We start from the raw sequence: 22435 nt of genomic DNA on the forward strand, positions 1-22435 counted from the left end.
ACGGGAACTGAGGAAGATCATCGCAGAATGGCTTACCCCCAATTGGACTCTCCTGGGGATTTGTGACATCGGACAACGCCAGCAATATTGTGCGTGCATTACATCTGGGCAAATTCCAGCACGTCCCATGTTTTGCACATACCTTGAATTTGGTGGTGCAGAATTATTTAAAAAAACGACAGGGGCGTGCAAGAGATGCTGTCGGTGGCCCGAAGAATTGCGGGCCACTTTCGGCATTCAGGCACCGCGTACAGAAGACTGGAGCACCACCAAACATTCCTGAACCTGCCCTGCCATCATCTGAAGCAAGAGGTGGTAACGAGGTGGAATTCAACCCTCTATATGCTTCAGAGGATGGAGGAGCAGCAAAAGGCCATTCAAGCCTATACATCTGCCCACGATATAGGCAAAGGAGGGGGAATGGACCTGACTCAAGCGCAGTGGAGAATGATTTCAACGTTGTGCAAGGTTCTGCAACCCTTTGAACTTACCACACGTGAAGTCAGTTCAGACACTGCCAGCCTGAGTAAGGTCATTCCCCTCATCAGGCTGTTGCAGAAGAAGCTGGAGACATTGAAGGAGGAGCTAAAGCAGAGCGATTCCGCTAGGCATGTGGGACTTGTGGATGGAGCCCTTAATTCGCTTACCAGGATTCACGGGTGGTCAATCTGTTGAAATCAGAGCACTACATTTTGGCCACCGTGCTCGATCCTAGATTTAAAACCTACGTTGTATCTCTTTTTCCGGCAGACACAAGTCTGCAGAGGTTCAAAGACCTGCTGGTGAGAAAATTGTCAAGTCAAGCGGAACGTGACCCGTCAACATCTCCTCCTTCACATTCTCCCGCAACTGGGGGTGCGAGGAAAAGGCTAAGAATTCCTAGCCCACCCGCTGGCGGTGATGCAGGGCAGTCTGGAGCGAGTGATGACATCTGGTCCGGACTGAAGGACCTGCCAATGATTACTGACATGTCGTCTACTGTCACTGCATATGATTCTCTCACCATGGAAAGAATTGTGGAGGATTATATGAGTGACCGCATCCAAGTAGGCACGTCAGACAGTCCGTACGTATACTGGCAGGAAAAAGAGGCAATTTGGAGGCTCTTGCACAAACTGGCTTTATTCTACCTAAGTTGCCCTCCCTCCAGTGTGTACTCCGAAAGAATGTTTAGTGCAGCCGCTCACCTTGTCAGCAATCGGCGTACGAGGTTACTTCCAAAAAATGTGGAGAAGATGATGTTCATCAAAATGAATTATAATCAATTCCTCCATGGAGACATTCATTAGCAGCAATTGCCTCCAGAAAGTACACGCGGACCTGAGATGGTGGATTCCAGTGGGGACGAATTAATAATCTGTGAGGAGGGGGATGTACACAGTGAAAGGGGTAAGGAATCGGAGGATGATGATGAGGTGGACATCTTGCCTCTGTAGAGCCAGTTTGTGCAAGGAGAGATTGATTGCTTCTTTTTTGGTGGGGGCTCAAACCAACCAGTCATTTCAGTCACAGTCATGTGGCAGACCCTGTCGCTGAAATGATGGGTACGTTAAAGTGTGCATGTCCTGTTTATACAACATAAGGGTGGGTGGGAGGGCCCAAGGACAATTCCATCTTGCACCTCTTTTTTCTTTCATTTTTCTTTGCATCATGTGCTGTTTGGGGACAATTTTTTGGAAGTGCCATCCTGTCTTGATTGACACTGCAGTGCCACTCCTAGATGGGCCAGGTGTTTGTGTCGGCCACTTGTGTCGCTTAGCTTAGTCACACAGCGACCTTGGTGCGCCTCTTTTTTTTCTTTGCATCATGTGCTGTTTGGGGACAATTTTTTGGAAGTGCCATCCTGTCTTGATTGACACTGCAGTGCCACTCCTAGATGGGCCAGGTGTTTGTGTCGGCCACTTGTGTCGCTTAGATTAGTCACACAGCCACCTTGGTGCGCCTCTTTTTTTCTTTGCATCATGTGCTGTTTGGGGACAATTTTTTGGAATTGCCATCCTGTCTTGATTGACACTGCAGTGCCACTCCTAGATGGGCCAGGTGTTTGTGTCGGCCACTTGTGTCGCTTAGCTTAGTCACACAGCGACCTTGGTGCGCCTCTTTTTTTCTTTGCATCATGTGCTGTTTGGGGACAATTTTTTGGAAGTGCCATCCTGTCTTGATTGACACTGCAGTGCCACTCCTAGATGGGCCAGTTGTTTGTGTCGGCCACTTGTGTCGCTTAGCTCAGTCAAACAGCCACCTTGGTGCGTCTCTTTTTTTCTTTGCATCATGTGCTGTTTGGGGACAATTTTTTGGAAGTGCCATCCTGTCTTGATTGACACTGCAGTGCCACTCCTAGATGGGCCAGGTGTTTGTGTCGGCCACTTGTGTCGCTTAGCTTAGTCAAACAGCCACCTTGGTGCGCCTCTTTTTTTCTTTGCATCATGTGCTGTTTGGGGACAATTTTTTGGAAGTGCCATCCTGCCTGACACTGCAGTGCCACTCCTAGATGGGCCAGGTGTTTGTGTCGGCCACTTGTGTCGCTTAGCTTAGTCACACAGCGACCTTGGTGCGCCTCTTTTTTTTCTTTGCATCATGTGCTGTTTGGGGACAATTTTTTGGAAGTGCCATCCTGTCTTGATTGACACTGCAGTGCCACTCCTAGATGGGCCAGGTGTTTGTGTCGGCCACTTGTGTCGCTTAGATTAGTCACACAGCCACCTTGGTGCGCCTCTTTTTTTCTTTGCATCATGTGCTGTTTGGGGACAATTTTTTGGAATTGCCATCCTGTCTTGATTGACACTGCAGTGCCACTCCTAGATGGGCCAGGTGTTTGTGTCGGCCACTTGTGTCGCTTAGCTTAGTCACACAGCGACCTTGGTGCGCCTCTTTTTTTCTTTGCATCATGTGCTGTTTGGGGACAATTTTTTGGAAGTGCCATCCTGTCTTGATTGACACTGCAGTGCCACTCCTAGATGGGCCAGGTGTTTGTGTCGGCCACTTGTGTCGCTTAGCTTAGTCAAACAGCCACCTTGGTGCGCCTCTTTTTTTCTTTGCATCATGTGCTGTTTGGGGACAATTTTTTGGAAGTGCCATCCTGTCTTGATTGACACTGCAGTGCCACTCCTAGATGGGCCAGGTGTTTGTGTCGGCCACTTGTGTCGCTTAGCTTAGCCATCCAGCGACCTCGGTGCAAATTGTAGGACTAAAAATAATAGTGTGAGGTGTTCAGAATAGACTGGAAATTAGTGGAAATTATGGTAATTGAGGTTAATAATACTATGGGATCAAAATGACCCCCAAATTCTATGATTTAAGCAGTTTTTTAGGGTTTTTTGAAAAAAACACCCGAATCCAAAACACACCCGAATCCGCCAAAAAATTTTCGGTGAGGTTTTGCCAAAACGCGTCCGAATCCAAAACACGGCCGTGGAACCGAATCCAAAACCAAAACACAAAACCCGAAAAATGTCCGGTGCACATCACTAGTATCAGTGCCTGAGTATCATCAGTTCCCCAGGAGTGGTGATCGCCAGACTTCCGTGCCTCCAAGCACCTCCGTGCCTCCAAGCACCTCCGTGCCTCCAAGCACCTCCGTGCCTCCAGCACCTCCGTGCCTCCAAGCACCTCCGTGCCTCCAGCACCTCCGTGCCTCCAGCACCTCTGTGCCTCCAAGCACCTCCGTGCCACCAGCACCTCCGTGCCTTCAAGTACCTCCGTGCCTCCAAGCACCTCCGTGCCTTCAAGTACCTTCGTGCCTCCAAGCACCTCCGTGCCTCCAAGCACCTCCGTGCCACCAGCACCTCCGTGCCTTCAAGTACCTTCGTGCCTCCAAGCACCTTCGTGCCTCCAGCACCTCCGTGCCTCCAAGCACCTCCGTGCCTCCAAGCACCTCCGTGCCTCCAAGCGCCTTAGCGCCTCCAAGCACCTCAGTGCCTCCAGGCACCTCAGTGTCTCCATGCGCTTTAGCGCCTCCAAGCGCTCCAGCACCTCCAAGCACTTCAGCGCCTACAAACACTTCAGTGTCTCCAAGCCCCAGTGCACGTTTGCGCAGTTGTGCCTCCAGCACCTAGTATTCTTCTCTGATTCACCAGCACCTTTCAAGTTCTGTCTTTCAGGAGACCTTCAGCGTCCACACGTGCCTCCTGTCTGCCGACCTGATCCTGCATGAGGAAAACTTACATCCGGCCATCTCTGCTGTGGTAGCAAGAGAAAGAAAGACCTGGCACCGGTATAAATTGTAATGAAATGAAAAAGAGGCCAAAGTGGACAGATATTGAGAAGGAAAAAGCTTTCTCAATTATGGTCCTTATTGGCGGTGCGCCCAGAGCTAGAAAGTATCTGTACATACACACGGAGAGAAAGAAAGCTCTGGTGTGGGCGCACTCTTGAGGGAAAAATCAAAAAAATATATATATAATAATTTTTTGAAAATGAATAGCAAAAGTTGTAAAAGCAATATTTATTAGCAAATTGATTAAAAGTTATTAGTTATCCCACTATGATCAGAAAGTGTCTAGGTGTTGGTTAATAGGAAATTAAATTATTATATTGTATTATTCTTTATTGGAAATAACCAACAGAGGTATAAGACAGCAGGAGACAAAGAGAAAAGGAAAGAAATGTTCTGGTCTCGTTAATCACACAAGATAGATTAGAAGGGTTGCAGACACTGGCTAGTCTAGCAACCGTTTCTCCTGACCAGCACAGAAATTCTGTGTTACTGACAACAGAGAGATCCAATAATATATCTTTGAAAGACCAATACGATGGTCAATGTCGGACAAATTACTGATCACCAGATATACCATCAATCACAAATTGAAACATATATGAAACATTTTTGGAGCATAATGCAGACATGGCCATGCTGGGTGGAAAAGAAGAGGAGAAAGAAAAGGAAAGGAAGAGAAAAGGGGAAAGAAAAAACGGGTACAAATGGAAAAGACAGGAGAGGGGGTATAGAGGTGAAAAAGTGGTGATCCTGCTGTTGGTGTCCACCCTTCTATTGAAGGGGAATAGTGTCCTTCTCTACAACACCAGGTATTCCCAAAAAGTCTCCTTTGAGGTACTGACCCGGCCCAACGCTGCTTAGCTTCCAAGATCGGACGAGATCGGGCATTAACAGCGTGGTATGGTAGTAGAGAGGCTATCTACCAATGAGAGTGCACCTATATATGAGGAGTGAAAAGGAATAGGGAAGGGGGGGAGGTGCAGTAATGGTGTGGATCTGCTTTCCTCGTTAGGCGGGGGGACTCATCTACCTGATGGCAAATGATACCCCTGGATCGAGGATGAGAGTCCACAGAAAAAGGCTGGGTCAGTGAAAAAGGTCAGGGAGGAGTGGAAGAAATGGAAGAGTAAAATAGGTGGAATGATAGAGTTGAAGGTCGCGGATAGATTGTCCAAGGGAGGAGGATGGCGTGCCTGTTGTCTCTATATAGGGAAAATTAGCATGCCATGCACAAAACACAAAGATTGATGGACGGTTCCTGGGAAACTGGAACCAACTACGTCCTGTGCCTAAGCACTTAGTAGTGTAGTGGTGTAAATTCACAGTTTTTACACACGGTTAGCATGTTGTCTGAAGCATATACAGATAAATTCCTAAGTCATATGAACAGATGTCAGATAGGCTACAAACTATGCGGTAGGTGGAGAACCACCAAGTTAGGATTACTACGTCTCTATACCATGATTGTGATTAACATCTATGAGGTAAAAGATAAACAAGTTTGATACTCATGATAGGTGTAAATCCAATTCCAGGAACCTCTGGTAATTAGTGAATATCTCTGAAAGAATCTCCTGCTGGGATCCCGTGAAAACGCGTTTCACCCGCTGGGCTTGCTCACTTCCAGGATCTCAGGTTCCTTGTCTCGATGTGAGGTTTAAAAACCCTGTCAATTAGGGTAGCAGCCAATCACATTTTGCTCACCGCTATTAAACAGCTGTTCGAGCGCGTTCCCTGTATGTGCCGGGTGACGTCAGCGGCACATGACTGACGTGAGCGGCACATGACCGGAGTGCGGTCACATAGGCAGGGAGAATGTGCACGTAGGGAAATACCTGACGTGATGACGTCTGCGACGCGTGCAGAGGGTATAGTAAAGGAAGGGATGATGCGCCGATGAGTATGCGCAGGGGAAAGGGGGAGGAAAACCTGGCTGACGTATTCATGCTGATGAGCTCAATGGCGCCATATTATGCAAGGGTATGCCAGTATTAGACGAGGGAACTATGTGTTGCCATGGTAACCCGGGCACACGAGGTAACAACTCGTGTTATGTATATTGCAATCTGATCGATAGATCAGTGGATAGGTGATGCTGCCATAGTATGATAGAAAACAAAAATGATGACATGAAAAAGATATAGATAAATAATAAAGGTGAAGAATAATGAAAAATAAAAGATAAAATAAAATAAAATGAACATGGTAAACCTTAGATTATTAAAAAATGATGAAAAATAAATAAATAATAGTTAAAATTAATTAAAAAATGAAAATGAAATTAAATCAAAATTAATGAAAAATGTTGTTAGAAATAGTTAAAAAGTTAGATTAATATGGGGGATTTGAAGAGATTGTGGTGAATAGGTGCCAGGAACGTGCTAAGTTGCAATGTGAAGTGATAAAGAGAGTGAAAAAGGATGAGGAAATGAATAGGGTGAACTGTGTGTGAATGCTGCTACCGAAGTAGGGATTGATGGTGTAGGGGATAAGGGGTAAAGCCCACCATTTTCTGGGGGGGATATAAGTATGATGCACGTGAATAAAGATGATTAGGTGAGTGTGTGCAACATTGAATTGGTGATGTTGGGAGTGATAGTGAGGGTGGGGAAAGTGACAAGGATGGGGTGGAGGGGGGAATAGGTGATAGGAATTAAAAATGTGTGAAGAGAATAGTGTGATGGTGAGAGATGAGTAGGGTGACTGGGAGGGAATGGATGAGTAAATAATTACTATTAAGGATGGTGGTGGGTGTTTTATAGAAAAGCACCAAAATTAATATTTTCATTGAGGCCAGCAGGTCTTAGGGTACCAAGGCGAAAAATCCATTCACTCTCTTTTTTATACAATTCTTTGGTCATGTCACCTCCTCGTATTCCCAAATGAATACGGTCCAGGCCAAAGACTTTAAAGTCTTTTATCTGACCTTTATGTTGAACGTGGAAGTGTCTGGCAACCGTAGTGAGTTGTCTCATGCGTGCCAGATCTTTGGAAGCATTACGTATATTGCCCAGATGCTCAAGGATCCTCTCTTTCAGTTTTCGTGATGTCATGCCGACATATTTAATATTACAGCTGCAAGTGATACAGTAAATTACCGCCTGGGTATTACAATTGAAAAAGTGTGGTATTGTGGTTGGTTGTCCGTACTTGTCTGTGACCCCATTGGTTCGGAATATGTGTGTACAGGCCTTACATTGGCCACACGGAAAGGAACCTATTATGGTCGGCTTCCTAGGTATTGTAGGTAATAGGTGACTTCGAACTAATCGGTCTTTGATGTTTTTGGATCTACGCCAACTCATTTGTATGGATGGGCCCACAGCGGATGATAGATCTGGATCCAAACGGAGTATGGGAATGTGTTTGGTTATGGCATCTTGAAGCATCTTCCACTCCGGACAGAAGGTTCCTATAAATCTTATAGGATCTGTATCTTCTGAAGTTGTCTGTTTGGCCCTAAAAATAAGTTGCTCTCTCTTGACAGCAATAGTGGACTGGTAGGCTCTTTTTAATGATCGTTTGCTGTAGCCTCGGGCCAAAAGGCGATTGGTAAGTTCCCAGCTCTTGATTTGGAAAATATGATCCTCAGAGCAATTGCGTCGGAGTCGGAGGTATTCTCCTTTAGGTATGTTCTCAATGGTAGGCGGAAAGTGAGAGCTGGTTTGAAAGAGGAGACTGTTGGTTGCAGTCTCCTTTCTGTATAGTTCTGTTTCTAGATACCCCGTATGTGACCTGTAGATGTTCAAATCAAGAAAGGGAACCTGCTTGGGGCTGATGGTATGAGTCAAATTGATGTTCAAATCATTGGAATTCAACAATGCAATAAAATCTATTAAGAGTTCCTTATCTCCATTCCAGATGATGAAAACATCATCTATGTACCTCAGCCACAAGTCCACGTGTGAGGTGTATTTCTCATTTGCAAGGTTGAAAACGTGGAAGTGCTCCCACCACCCTAAAAACAGGTTGGCATACGTTGGGGCGCATGCTGCGCCCATGGCTGTTCCCCTTATTTGGAGAAAAAATTGGTCCTGGAACACGAAGTAGTTCTTAGACAGGACAAAATCCAATAGTGTTAGAAGAAAATCCGAGAAGTCATTGGCTCCTCCTTGGTCTAGATAATACTTGACCGCTGTGATCCCCTGGTGATGATTAATGCTGGAATAAAGTGATTCCACGTCCAATGTTACTAATAAGAGATTATCACTACAGTGTACATTATGGATTTTGCGTAGTAGATCTGCTGTGTCCTGCAAATAAGAAGGTAAGGCAAGGACATAGTCACGAAGGTGAAGATCAAGGAACCGGCTCGGTTGTTCCAGGAGGCCCCCATTTCCAGACATAATGGGTCTTCCAGGCGGTGTAGAGGCATCCTTGTGTATCTTCGGAAGTAAGTAGAAGGTTGGCGTTCTTGGATTCTGGGTAGTCAGATATTTCTGTTCAGATCTAGAGATTGTGCCATTTGTTATCGCCCGTTGTATTATTAAATTATAGGCAGTTGAAAATCTAGTAGTAGGATCGTTAAGGAGTTTTTTGTAGCAGGAGGTATTGAGGAGTTGACGATGAGCCTCAGCGATATACATATCTCGTGGCCAAATCACAATGTTTCCGCCTTTGTCAGATGGTTTGAAAATCACATCATGCCAGGTTTCCAATTCTTGTAATGCTTTGCGTTCTTTAAATTTAAGATTCTTAGGGAAGTGATAGAGGCCCTGTCGGCTTTTGGCATAGATATTGTCAAATTCCCTGGAGACTTGATTAAGAAAGACCCTAATTTCCGGGTTATTATTGTCAGGAGGAAAAAAGGTAGATTTGGATCTACATTGAGGTCTAGGATGAGTCGGTGCATCGGCACTCGATTCTGCCTGTAATTCTTCCAGTTCTTGAATGGCATTTAAATCGTCAGAGGAAAGGCATGACTCACTATCGTCAGATAGTTGCCCCTCTTGACGTTTAGAGAAAAACTTCTTTAGTAGGAGCTTCCTACCAAATAATCTTAAGTCTTTCTCCCAGGAGAATCGATTAAAAGATCTGGATGGAGAGAAAGAGAGGCCTTTACTGAGTACTGCCATGTGATCAGGGGAAAGGGGCCGGGTAGATAAATTGATAACTTGCAATAAGCTCGATTGGTCCGAGGTTATCTCGTTGCCTTTCTCTGCCGGGCCGGATATCGTGATGTCCTGGATGTGTCCCAGTCCGAGTTTCGACCGTCGCGTCTTCTTTCCCCCTCTCCTTGTTTTCCTCGTGTTTTGACGCGGCCTCTTGATCTCTGACCTTGATCTAAAAAATGGGGGTGGAAGTTATCAGTTTCCTCGAAAGTTTCACTTGCCGAATCTCCACTAGTCGAAGATTCAAATTCCGAGAAGGTGGGATCTTCTCTTGGTTTACGATTCCGATTTGGAGGTGTAGGATTCCACCTAAAAATGTCCCCCTTAGCAAAATCTTGTTTATCGCGAATGAATTTGGTCCTTTTACGATCCACTATAGTTTGTTCATACAACTCAAATTCCTTCTTATGTTTTTCGAAGGCTGCCTGGAAGGGTAGATCTTTTTCCCATGATTCTAGTGTTTTACCAGTTTCCTCTATTTCTTTCTCTACCTGGTCGAGTAACAACGTGTCATGTTTCACCAACAGGTGAAGTAATTCATGTGAGCACTTAAGTAGGGCCGCTTCCCATTCACTTTTCAGGTTATCACTTGCAAGGGGAAAGGAGGGGAAAACCTTCGGTCTAAGGCCACGGGGCACGATCTTATGTTTAATGTAATTCTCTAATGTTGTAACATCCCATGAAAGCCGTGTCCTCTTCTGCAAGTTCCTCTGTAACTTGAGAAAAGGAGTACGCCAATCTAAGTTGGGAGTGGTATGTTCATAGGTGTCCGAAAAAGGGTCTACAATGTTGGTTTTCAGGCGTTTTGACAATTCATTTTTTAGTGAAAAAGTGGACATACTGGGTTGGCAGACTTCTTATGAGTATGAGTATTGAGCCCCTTGTTATGAGATATAAGGGGGCTGGCTGGCAGTCACAAAGACTGAGGAGCAAACGTGGCTGCTAAAAGAGATCAAGGGGATAAGAATATAGATATGATAAGAATATAACGGATTAGTCAAACAAGAGAGACCGTGCCTTGGTCAGAGACTGTATTTATCCTACAGCATAGACATTTGGTAGCAAGAGAAAGAAAGACCTGGCACCGGTATAAATTGTAATGAAATGAAAAAGAGGCCAAAGTGGACAGATATTGAAAAGGAAAAAGCTTTCTCAATTATGGTCCTTATTGGCGGTGCGCCCAGAGCTAGAAAGTATCTGTACATACACACGGAGAGAAAGAAAGCTCTGGTGTGGGCGCACTCTTGAGGGAAAAATCAAAAAAATATATATATAATAATTTTTTGAAAATGAATAGCAAAAGTTGTAAAAGCAATATTTATTAGCAAATTGATTAAAAGTTATTAGTTATCCCACTATGATCAGAAAGTGTCTAGGTGTTGGTTAATAGGAAATTAAATTATTATATTGTATTATTCTTTATTGGAAATAACCAACAGAGGTATAAGACAGCAGGAGACAAAGAGAAAAGGAAAGAAATGTTCTGGTCTCGTTAATCACACAAGATAGATTAGAAGGGTTGCAGACACTGGCTAGTCTAGCAACCGTTTCTCCTGACCAGCACAGAAATTCTGTGTTACTGACAACAGAGAGATCCAATAATATATCTTTGAAAGACCAATACGATGGTCAATGTCGGACAAATTACTGATCACCAGATATACCATCAATCACAAATTGAAACATATATGAAACATTTTTGGAGCATAATGCAGACATGGCCATGCTGGGTGGAAAAGAAGAGGAGAAAGAAAAGGAAAGGAAGAGAAAAGGGGAAAGAAAAAACGGGTACAAATGGAAAAGACAGGAGAGGGGGTATAGAGGTGAAAAAGCGGTGATCCTGCTGTTGGTGTCCACCCTTCTATTGAAGGGGAATAGTGTCCTTCTCTACAACACCAGGTATTCCCAAAAAGTCTCCTTTGAGGTACTGACCCGGCCCAACGCTGCTTAGCTTCCAAGATCGGACGAGATCGGGCATTAACAGCGTGGTATGGTAGTAGAGAGGCTATCTACCAATGAGAGTGCACCTATATATGAGGAGTGAAAAGGAATAGGGAAGGGGGGGAGGTGCAGTAATGGTGTGGATCTGCTTTCCTCGTTAGGCGGGGGGACTCATCTACCTGATGGCAAATGATACCCCTGGATCGAGGATGAGAGTCCACAGAAAAAGGCTGGGTCAGTGAAAAAGGTCAGGGAGGAGTGGAAGAAATGGAAGAGTAAAATAGGTGGAATGATAGAGTTGAAGGTCGCGGATAGATTGTCCAAGGGAGGAGGATGGCGTGCCTGTTGTCTCTATATAGGGAAAATTAGCATGCCATGCACAAAACACAAAGATTGATGGACGGTTCCTGGGAAACTGGAACCAACTACGTCCTGTGCCTAAGCACTTAGTAGTGTAGTGGTGTAAATTCACAGTTTTTACACACGGTTAGCATGTTGTCTGAAGCATATACAGATAAATTCCTAAGTCATATGAACAGATGTCAGATAGGCTACAAACTATGCGGTAGGTGGAGAACCACCAAGTTAGGATTACTACGTCTCTATACCATGATTGTGATTAACATCTATGAGGTAAAAGATAAACAAGTTTGATACTCATGATAGGTGTAAATCCAATTCCAGGAACCTCTGGTAATCAGTGAATATCTCTGAAAGAATCTCCTGCTGGGATCCCGTGAAAACGCGTTTCACCCGCTGGGCTTGCTCACTTCCAGGATCTCAGGTTCCTTGTCTCGATGTGAGGTTTAAAAACCCTGTCAATTAGGGTAGCAGCCAATCACATTTTGCTCACCGCTATTAAACAGCTGTTCGAGCGCGTTCCCTGTATGTGCCGGGTGACGTCAGCGGCACATGACTGACGTGAGCGGCACATGACCCAGGCGGTAATTTACTGTATCACTTGCAGCTGTAATATTAAATATGTCGGCATGACATCACGAAAACTGAAAGAGAGGATCCTTGAGCATCTGGGCAATATACGTAATGCTTCCAAAGATCTGGCACGCATGAGACAACTCACTACGGTTGCCAGACACTTCCACGTTCAACATAAAGGTCAGATAAAAGACTTTAAAGTCTTTGGCCTGGACCGTATTCATTTGGGAATACGAGGAGGTGACATGACCAAAGAATTGTATAAAAAAGAGAGTGAATGGATTTTTCGCCTTGGTACCCTAAGACCTGCTGGCCTCAATGAAAATATTAATTTTGGTGCTTTTCTATAAAACACCCACCACCATCCTTAATAGTAATTATTTACTCATCCATTCCCTCCCAGTCACACTACTCATCTCTCACCATCACACTATTCTCTTCACACATTTTTAATTCCTATCACCTATTCCCCCCTCCACCCCATCCTTGTCACTTTCCCCACCCTCACTATCACTCCCAACATCACCAATTCAATGTTGCACACACTCACCTAATCATCTTTATTCACGTGCATCATACTTATATCCCCCCCAGAAAATGGTGGGCTTTACCCCTTATCCCCTACACCATCAATCCCTACTTCGGTAGCAGCATTCACACACAGTTCACCCTATTCATTTCCTCATCCTTTTTCACTCTCTTTATCACTTCACATTGCAACTTAGCACGTTCCTGGCACCTATTCACCACAATCTCTTCAAATCCCCCATATTAATCTAACTTTTTAACTATTTCTAACAACATTTTTCATTAATTTTGATTTAATTTCATTTTCATTTTTTAATTAATTTTAACTATTATTTATTTATTTTTCATCATTTTTTAATAATCTAAGGTTTACCATGTTCATTTTATTTTATTTTATCTTTTATTTTTCATTATTCTTCACCTTTATTATTTATCTATATCTTTTTCTTGTCATCATTTTTGTTTTCTATCATACTATGGCAGCATCACCTATCCACTGATCTATCGATCAGATTGCAATATACATAACACGAGTTGTTACCTCGTGTGCCCGGGTTACCATGGCAACACATAGTTCCCTCGTCTAATACTGGCATACCCTTGCATAATATGGCGCCATTGAGCTCATCAGCATGAATACGTCAGCCAGGTTTTCCTCCCCCTTTCCCCTGCGCATACTCATCGGCGCATCATCCCTTCCTTTACTATACCCTCTGCACGCGTCGCAGACGTCATCACGTCAGGTATTTCCCTACGTGCACATTCTCCCTGCCTATGTGACCGCACTCCGGTCATGTGCCGCTCACGTCAGTCATGTGCCGCTGACGTCACCCGGCACATACAGGGAACGCGCTCGAACAGCTGTTTAATAGCGGTGAGCAAAATGTGATTGGCTGCTACCCTAATTGACAGGGTTTTTAAACCTCACATCGAGACAAGGAACCTGAGATCCTGGAAGTGAGCAAGCCCAGCGGGTGAAACGCGTTTTCACGGGATCCCAGCAGGAGATTCTTTCAGAGATATTCACTGATTACCAGAGGTTCCTGGAATTGGATTTACACCTATCATGAGTATCAAACTTGTTTATCTTTTACCTCATAGATGTTAATCACAATCATGGTATAGAGACGTAGTAATCCTAACTTGGTGGTTCTCCACCTACCGCATAGTTTGTAGCCTATCTGACATCTGTTCATATGACTTAGGAATTTATCTGTATATGCTTCAGACAACATGCTAACCGTGTGTAAAAACTGTGAATTTACACCACTACACTACTAAGTGCTTAGGCACAGGACGTAGTTGGTTCCAGTTTCCCAGGAACCGTCCATCAATCTTTGTGTTTTGTGCATGGCATGCTAATTTTCCCTATATAGAGACAACAGGCACGCCATCCTCCTCCCTTGGACAATCTATCCGCGACCTTCAACTCTATCATTCCACCTATTTTACTCTTCCATTTCTTCCACTCCTCCCTGACCTTTTTCACTGACCCAGCCTTTTTCTGTGGACTCTCATCCTCGATCCAGGGGTATCATTTGCCATCAGGTAGATGAGTCCCCCCGCCTAACGAGGAAAGCAGATCCACACCATTACTGCACCTCCCCCCCTTCCCTATTCCTTTTCACTCCTCATATATAGGTGCACTCTCATTGGTAGATAGCCTCTCTACTACCATACCACGCTGTTAATGCCCGATCTCGTCCGATCTTGGAAGCTAAGCAGCGTTGGGCCGGGTCAGTACCTCAAAGGAGACTTTTTGGGAATACCTGGTGTTGTAGAGAAGGACACTATTCCCCTTCAATAGAAGGGTGGACACCAACAGCAGGATCACCGCTTTTTCACCTCTATACCCCCTCTCCTGTCTTTTCCATTTGTACCCGTTTTTTCTTTCCCCTTTTCTCTTCCTTTCCTTTTCTTTCTCCTCTTCTTTTCCACCCAGCATGGCCATGTCTGCATTATGCTCCAAAAATGTTTCATATATGTTTCAATTTGTGATTGATGGTATATCTGGTGATCAGTAATTTGTCCGACATTGACCATCGTATTGGTCTTTCAAAGATATATTATTGGATCTCTCTGTTGTCAGTAACACAGAATTTCTGTGCTGGTCAGGAGAAACGGTTGCTAGACTAGCCAGTGTCTGCAACCCTTCTAATCTATCTTGTGTGATTAACGAGACCAGAACATTTCTTTCCTTTTCTCTTTGTCTCCTGCTGTCTTATACCTCTGTTGGTTATTTCCAATAAAGAATAATACAATATAATAATTTAATTTCCTATTAACCAACACCTAGACACTTTCTGATCATAGTGGGATAACTAATAACTTTTAATCAATTTGCTAATAAATATTGCTTTTACAACTTTTGCTATTCATTTTCAAAAAATTATTATATATATATTTTTTTGATTTTTCCCTCAAGAGTGCGCCCACACCAGAGCTTTCTTTCTCTCCGTGTGTATGTACATCTCTGCTGTGGCCCAGTTGCAGTTCCTCTTCCCGGTCACCGGAAGAAACCCCGAGTCCACAACACTCCCAAACCAGGTCAGTGATAGCAGAGGTGTCACCAGGTGTGGTGACACCCGGTGCGCACCCCTGATGTACTGCCGCGATCGCGGCAAAAAAAGGGGCGTGAACTTACAGCTAGGGGGCGTGGCTTCGCGGGGATACTGGTATCGTCACTCTGGGGGCGTGCCCAGCATCTCCGGAGATGCTGGGCTTCCCCCAGAGACGGTCTCAGTGTGCTGTCGGCTCCTCTGCTATGACAGGAGCCGGGTGCTGTAGCGGAATTTCACACTGCAGCACCTGGCTCCTGTCACTACGGAGGAGCTGACATTTGGTGTCACCCCCTCCAGGTGTCACACCCGTGACCCGGGTGCGGGCCGCACCCCCCGCACCCGCCTTGTGACGCCACTGAGTGATAGTATACTCAGGCCCCCTGGACCCGGGGAATCGGAACACGGACTCAAGTGCCATCCAGAACTTGGCTTCCCGAGTACAAAGTCAGGAAGCGGCACAAGGTCAGGTGATGCAGTACCTCCAGGAGTTGTCCGGGCGTCTGAATCAGATTCAGGCGTCTCTAGCCTCGGTAATTCCGGCACCAGTTCCAGTAGCCGCACCAGTTGCCGCTTCCAGCAATGTCCAACCATCGGCCGGTGCCACTCCGCGCCTTCAGCTGCCTACTCCGTCCCGTTATAATGGGAATCCTAAAAATTGTCGTGGTTTTTTAAAACAATGCGAGGTACATTTCGAGCTACTTGCACACAACTTTCCTACAGACCGGTCCAAGGTGGCATATATTATTTCTCTGCTGGAAGGATCTGCCTTGGATTGGGTGTCTCCATTATGGGAACGTTCTGATTCACTGGTTTCCAATTACCCCGAATTCATCACGTCTTTTCGACAAATTTTTGACGAGCCCGGCAGGATGACCTCGGCCTCTTCTGACCTGCTCCGCATCCGTCAAGGCTCCCGATCCGTGGGTCAGTATGTGGTTCATTTCCAAACCATTGCCTCTGAACTTCGCTGGAATAATGAGGCTCTGAGAGCCGCTTTCTGGAACAGTCTTTCTGATCGCCTGAAGGATGAGTTGGTCACTCGAGAGCTTCCGGATTCTTTAGAGGAATTGATCTCTCTCTGTGTCAAGGTAGATCTCCGGATGCAGGAACGAGGAGGTGAACGTAGTCGATCGGATCATTCTAGGTTCCGGCTTCCTCCTGCAAGGCAAGCGGTGGTCCCAAGTCCGGACGAACCCATGCAGATTAACCGATCCCGGTTGCCCCGGAGGAGCGACAGCGTCGTCATGAGGGTAAGCTCTGTCTGTACTGCGGAGCTGCGGGTCACTTCATCAAGTCCTGCAAATCCCGTCCGGGAAACGGGCAGGCCTAGCTTGTTCCGGAGGAGTCAAGTTGGGGGTTACGACCAAATCTTCTCCGACTTCGGACTGTTTGCTTCCTGTAACGTTAATCACCAAGGCTACTTCCAAGTCTTTTGAAGCCCTGTTGGACTCCGGGGCTGCGGGGAATTTCGTTTCTTCCCTCTGTGTCCAAAGCCTGAATTTGGAAGTACGGTCCATCGAACGGCCTATTTCCTTGACAGCTATCAATGGTACTAGGATATCCAAGGGTATCATAACAGAACGCACGGTTCCCGTTAAATTACAGGTCGGGGCTCTACATCAAGAATATTTGGAGTTCCTGGTGATTCCGGGAATGCATCACGATCTGGTTCTCGGAATACCTTGGCTCAAAATTCACAATCCCCATATCGATTGGAAGACCGCACAGATTCGGTCTTGGGGTTCTTTTTGTCATGCTAACTGTCTCAACCCCTGTCTGTCCACTTCGTGTTTCTTCTAAGGCGGAGGAAGAACTTATCCCAGAGGCGTACCAAGAGTTCAGGGATGTATTCTCGGAACAGGAGGCTGACCAGTTACCACCCCATAGGTCTTGGGACTGCCCCATTGACCTTATCCCAGGGAAAATGCTGCCTTGGGGTCGCATTTATCCTCTGTCCCTTCCAGAGACACAAGCTATGTCAGACTATATCAAGTCCAATCTTCACAAGGGATTCATCCGCCCCTCTATCTCCCCGGCTGGAGCGGGCTTCTTCTTCGTGAAAAAGAAGGACGGAGGGTTAAGACCATGTATCGACTACCGCGGCCTAAATGATATTACCATCAAAAATAAATTCCCCTTGCCTCTAATCACAGAGCTATTTGATAGAGTTTGTGGTGCCCACGTTTTTTCCAAGCTCGATTTGAGGGGGACCTATAACCTTATACGCATCAGAGAGGGAGATGAATGGAAGACCGCCTTCAATACCCGGGATGGGCATTATGAGTATCTGGTGATGCCGTTCGGTCTTAGCAATGCTCCTGCTGTCTTCCAGGGATTCGTCAACGAAATCTTCCAAGACATGTTATACCTAAGTGTCGTGGTGTATTTGGATGACATACTGATTTTTTCAAAAGACCTTGCTGAACACAGGATACAGGTCAAAGAGGTACTCCGCCGTCTACGTGAGAATCATCTCTATGCCAAGATATCCAAGTGTACCTTCGAAGTAATATCAATACCGTTCCTCGGTTATATCATCTCGGGGATAGAGCTTCACATGGACCCGGAGAAACTCTCCGCCATTCGGGACTGGGCACAGCCACTCTCCTTGAAAGCAATACAAAGATTCCTGGGTTTTGCGTACTATTATAGAAAGTTCATTAGAAGTTTCTCCACCATTGTTGCACCCATTACCGCCTTGACGAGAAAGGGTTCCAACCCGGGTTTGTGGCCTCCCGAAGCCATAGAGGCCTTTTCCCACTTGAAATCGGCTTTTATGTCCGCTCCAGTACTCCAACAACCAAATTTCGAGGAACCTTTCTTTCTAGAAGTCGACGCATCCTCGGTCGGAGTTGGCGCCGTTCTCTCTCAGTACGCCTCAGATAAGAAATTACATCCGTGCGGCTTTCACTCTCGTAAATTCTCTCCGGCTGAACGAAATTACTATATTGGAGACCAGGAACTCTTGGCGATTAAATCTGCCTTGGAAGAGTGGAGATATCTCTTAGAAGGGGCCAAACATGTGATTACCATTTACACTGATCACAAAAATTTGTTGTATATCAAAACCGCACAGTGCTTGAATCCTCGCCAAGCTAGATGGGCACTCTTCTTCACTCGATTTTCTTTTGTTATCAAGTACCGAGCCGGGACTTTCAATACTAAAGCGGATGCACTGTCCTGTTCACAAACTCCCACAGATGAAGAGGATTCTTTAGAACGGAGTTTAATTCTGAATCCAATTTCTGTCTCTGCTGCCTCAACTACTCCAGGTCCTCCCCTTGGAAGAATGTCCGTACCAGCTAAATTCCGGTCGAGGATACTACAGTGGGCCCATATCTCCAAGTTTTCCGGTCATCCCGGCGCCCAGAAGATGTACAAGTTTCTGCAAAGATCTTACTGGTGGGACTCCATGCGGAAGGATGTACAGGATTACGTTAATTCCTGTCCCCAGTGTACACAGCATAAATCTCCCCGTCTACCTCCTGCTGGGTTACTTCGTCCTCTGTCCATTCCTATGAAACCCTGGACTCACATTTCCATGGACTTCGTCACCGACTTGCCTGTTCCAAAGGGTTCAACACTGTCTGGGTGATCGTCGACCGTTTTTCGAAGATGGCGCATTTCGTTCCTTTGACTGGTCTGCCGACAGCTCCTAAATTAGCTCTAATATTTGTCCGAGAACATTTTCGGTTGCATGGGTTGCCTCAAGAAATAGTATCCGATCGAGGAGTACAGTTCACCGCAAGGTTTTGGAAAGCTCTCTGCTCGGCCTTACAAATTAAACTTAAGTTTTCATCCGCTTATCACCCCCAAACTAATGGGCAAACGGAACAGGTCAATCAAGACTTGGAGACTTTCCTCCGCCTGTATCTATCCCCTTCACAGGACAACTGGGTAGAGTTATTGCCTTGGGCAGAGTTTGCACATAATCATTCATTTCATTCCTGTACTGGCGAATCTCCGTTCTTCATCAACTATGGTTTCCACCCACAGGTTCCGGAATTACCAATTCTGCCAACAGGGGAGGTTCCAGCTGTGACTTCCATTCTACTACACTTCAGACAAATTTGGAGTAAGGTTCATGCTAGTCTTAAAAAGGTTTCTGTCCGATACAAGTTCTTCGCGGACAAGAAACGGCGAGCCGCTCCTCAATACAAGGTTGGTGACAGGGTATGGCTCTCCACACGTAACCTTCGGCTAAAGGTACCCACCATGAAGTTCGCCCCAAGGTTCATCGGTCCATACCCTGTGCTACAAATCCTGAATCCTGTGGTCTGCAAGTTGGGATTACCTTCCCACCTACGCATACCGAATGCCTTTCATGTTTCTCTCCGTCGGCCTCTCATCCTTAATCGTTTTCATTCTAAGCCCTCAAACCCTACTCCGGTAGAAACTGAAACTGGGACAGACTTTGAGATCAAAACTATTCTGGACTCTCGTTATCTTCATAAGAACTTGCAATACCTGGTAGAATGGAAAGGTTATGGTCCTGAGGAGAGAAGTTGGATAGGAGCTTCTGAGGTCTCAGCTCCTCGACTAATCCGGATCTTCCACGCCAAGCACCCTACGAAACCCGGTAAGTGTCCAGGGGCCACCCCTAGAGGAGGGGGTACTGTCACGCTGCCGTACTTACCTCTCCGGGCACGCTGGTCCTCTCTGCGGCCGTCCTCGCTGGCGGCTCCCAGCTCTCGTCGCTCGGCCCGGCGTCTGGGCGGGTGACGTCATCAGGTTCTTCCCACCAACCAGCTGGTGGTGGGAAGTATAAATTCAGGCATCAGGCGCTGTATCAGTGCCTGAGTATCATCAGTTCCCCAGGAGTGGTGATCGCCAGACCTCCGTGCCTCCAAGCACCTCCGTGCCTCCAAGCACCTCCGTGCCACCAGCACCTCCGTGCCTTCAAGTACCTCTGTGCCTCCAGGCACCTCCGTGCCTCCAAGCACCTCCGTGCCACCAGCACCTCCGTGCCTTCAAGTACCTCCGTGCCTCCAAGCACCTCCGTGCCTCCAAGCGCCTTAGCGCCTCCAGGCACCTCAGTGCCTCCAGGCACCTCAGTGTCTCCATGCGCTTTAGCGCCTCCAAGCACTTCAGCTCCTCCAAGCACTTCAGTGCCTACAAACACTTCAGTGTCTCCAAGCCCCAGTGCACGTTTGCGCAGTTGTGCCTCCAGCACCTAGTATTCTTCTCTGATTCACCAGCACCTTTCAAGTTCTGTCTTTCAGGAGACCTTCAGCGTCCACACGTGCCTCCTGTCTGCCGACCTGATCCTGCATGAGGACAACTTACATCCGGCCATCTCTGCTGCGGCCCAGTTGCGGTTCCTCTTCCCGGTCAACGGAAGAAACCCCGAGTCCACAACACTCCCAAACCAGGTCAGTGATAGGTTGGCAGGAGAGTTTTGGAGCTTGGTGGCGCAGTAATCTCCCACCCACTTATTCGTTTTAAGGACGCCCACTTATATAGACCTGATGGCGTCCATTTGACTAATGAGGGTATTTGTTAAAGTATTTTCCGAGTTCTTGATAGCTTAGTTTGAGTTTATTTAGCGCTTAGTCCGTTGTGTTGTAGTGGTGAGTTAGAGTATGGTGGCGGCTCCGGCTCCTTCCGGGCCGGTGTGTGGCAGGAAAGAATGGCAGTTACAGTGGCTATTGCGCCGCTGTTTGGAGGTGCGCTCTTTGACCAATACATTGTATACTCTGGCCCTCCTTACCGGGGGTCATTGGGGCTTGGCTGTCTGGCCGGCTCTATTATGGTGTATTGGGGAGAGAGTTGGAAACTCAGCACTTATTGGCGTAGCCAATGAGATAAATAAAGTCATGTCGTGGACATGCGTAGCGGCAATAAGTCGTAATGTCACTGTTGATCTGGCCGTTCTTTCTCATTGCCACCATACTTAGTTTAAATATATCATAATAAATAACGGTTGACCGATTTTAATGGCATTAAGTGGTCTGTGTCGTTATTTCTCTGTGTCGTTATTTCTCTGTGTCATTATTTATAGATAAGTTAAGTTAGTTTATTTTATTTGTATGGTTATTGTGTAATGATGTCATGCGGTCCGACATCGGCCGATAGAAAGTTTATAATGCAATGTCAAGCGGGCTTAAAGTTTATTTTCAATATGCCCAACACCCAACTCTCACCACAAACAATGGACCTGATTCAGGTTTGTAAGCAAAGCAAAAAAGCACAATTGGGCAAAACCATGTTGCACTGCAGGTGGGGCACATGTGAGTGCAACATGGTTTTGCCCAATTGTGAGTTTTTAGATTTGGGTGGGTTATATTGTTTTAGATTTGGGTGGGTTATATTGTTTCTGTGCAGGGTAAATACTGGCTGCTTTTTGCATGTAGTCCACAAATATTAGATTTATTTGTAGACTGCAATTGAGATTTTATCTTGGCACACCCCACCCAAATCTAAAGGAGCCTACAGACGGAGCGATATGAGCTAATGATATATACTATATAATCTATATCGTTAGCAAAGATAGTACATATAACTCTGTGTGTATAGTACCGAAGATGAACCATGCGCACTCCTGTATATCATCATTGTTGGAAAAAATAGACTGTCTATTTTTGCTTAGATAGTGTATATCGTTTATGTGTGTATGCACTGCAGTGAACGATATTAGCCTATAATAATAGTTCATAGCCAAAATCGTTCATAGCCAAAATCATTCAGTGTGTATAGTCAATATTGTTGGTTCTGGACTCCGGTAGCTTCAAGGGAAATTGTTAAGCTAAAATAGTTCATAGCCAAAATCGCACGATGTATAGGCCCCTTTACTCTCTCTGCACATGTTACATCTGCCTCATCTGCAGTGCAACATGGTTTTGCCCAGTGCTTTTTTGCTTTACTTACAAACCTTCATCAGGCTCCTCTGGCCTTCATACACTTCTACCATATTTGTCCATGCACCCTTTCGCGATCACATGCTTAAACTCTACCTTTAATTCCACTTCTTTCTGTAAAACATCAGAATTCTTAGGCCCATAGCCTCAGTTTCTACTACTGATATTTCTATTGTTTTGCATACCATAGCACTCAGGCTTGGACTGGTCCACAGGGGTACATGGGAAACCATCGGTGGGCCCCACTGCCTGGGATCCCACCTCCTGCTCTAAGGATCAGGTTCG

General features: G+C 45.8%; 3 pseudogenes; 1 reads left to right on the forward strand and 2 right to left on the reverse strand.

The window, feature by feature from the left end:
• Positions 1-5010: 5010 nt before the first annotated feature.
• Positions 5011-5128, reverse strand: LOC134953420 (5S ribosomal RNA; annotated as a pseudogene).
• Positions 5129-11211: 6083 nt separating this feature from the next.
• On the reverse strand, positions 11212-11329 carry LOC134953544 (5S ribosomal RNA; annotated as a pseudogene).
• Positions 11330-14398: 3069 nt separating this feature from the next.
• Positions 14399-14516, forward strand: LOC134953668 (5S ribosomal RNA; annotated as a pseudogene).
• Positions 14517-22435: the final 7919 nt, after the last annotated feature.

Source organism: Pseudophryne corroboree, chromosome 8, assembly GCF_028390025.1.
Source record: "Pseudophryne corroboree isolate aPseCor3 chromosome 8, aPseCor3.hap2, whole genome shotgun sequence".
In the NCBI taxonomy this organism is placed as follows: domain Eukaryota; kingdom Metazoa; phylum Chordata; class Amphibia; order Anura; family Myobatrachidae; genus Pseudophryne; species Pseudophryne corroboree.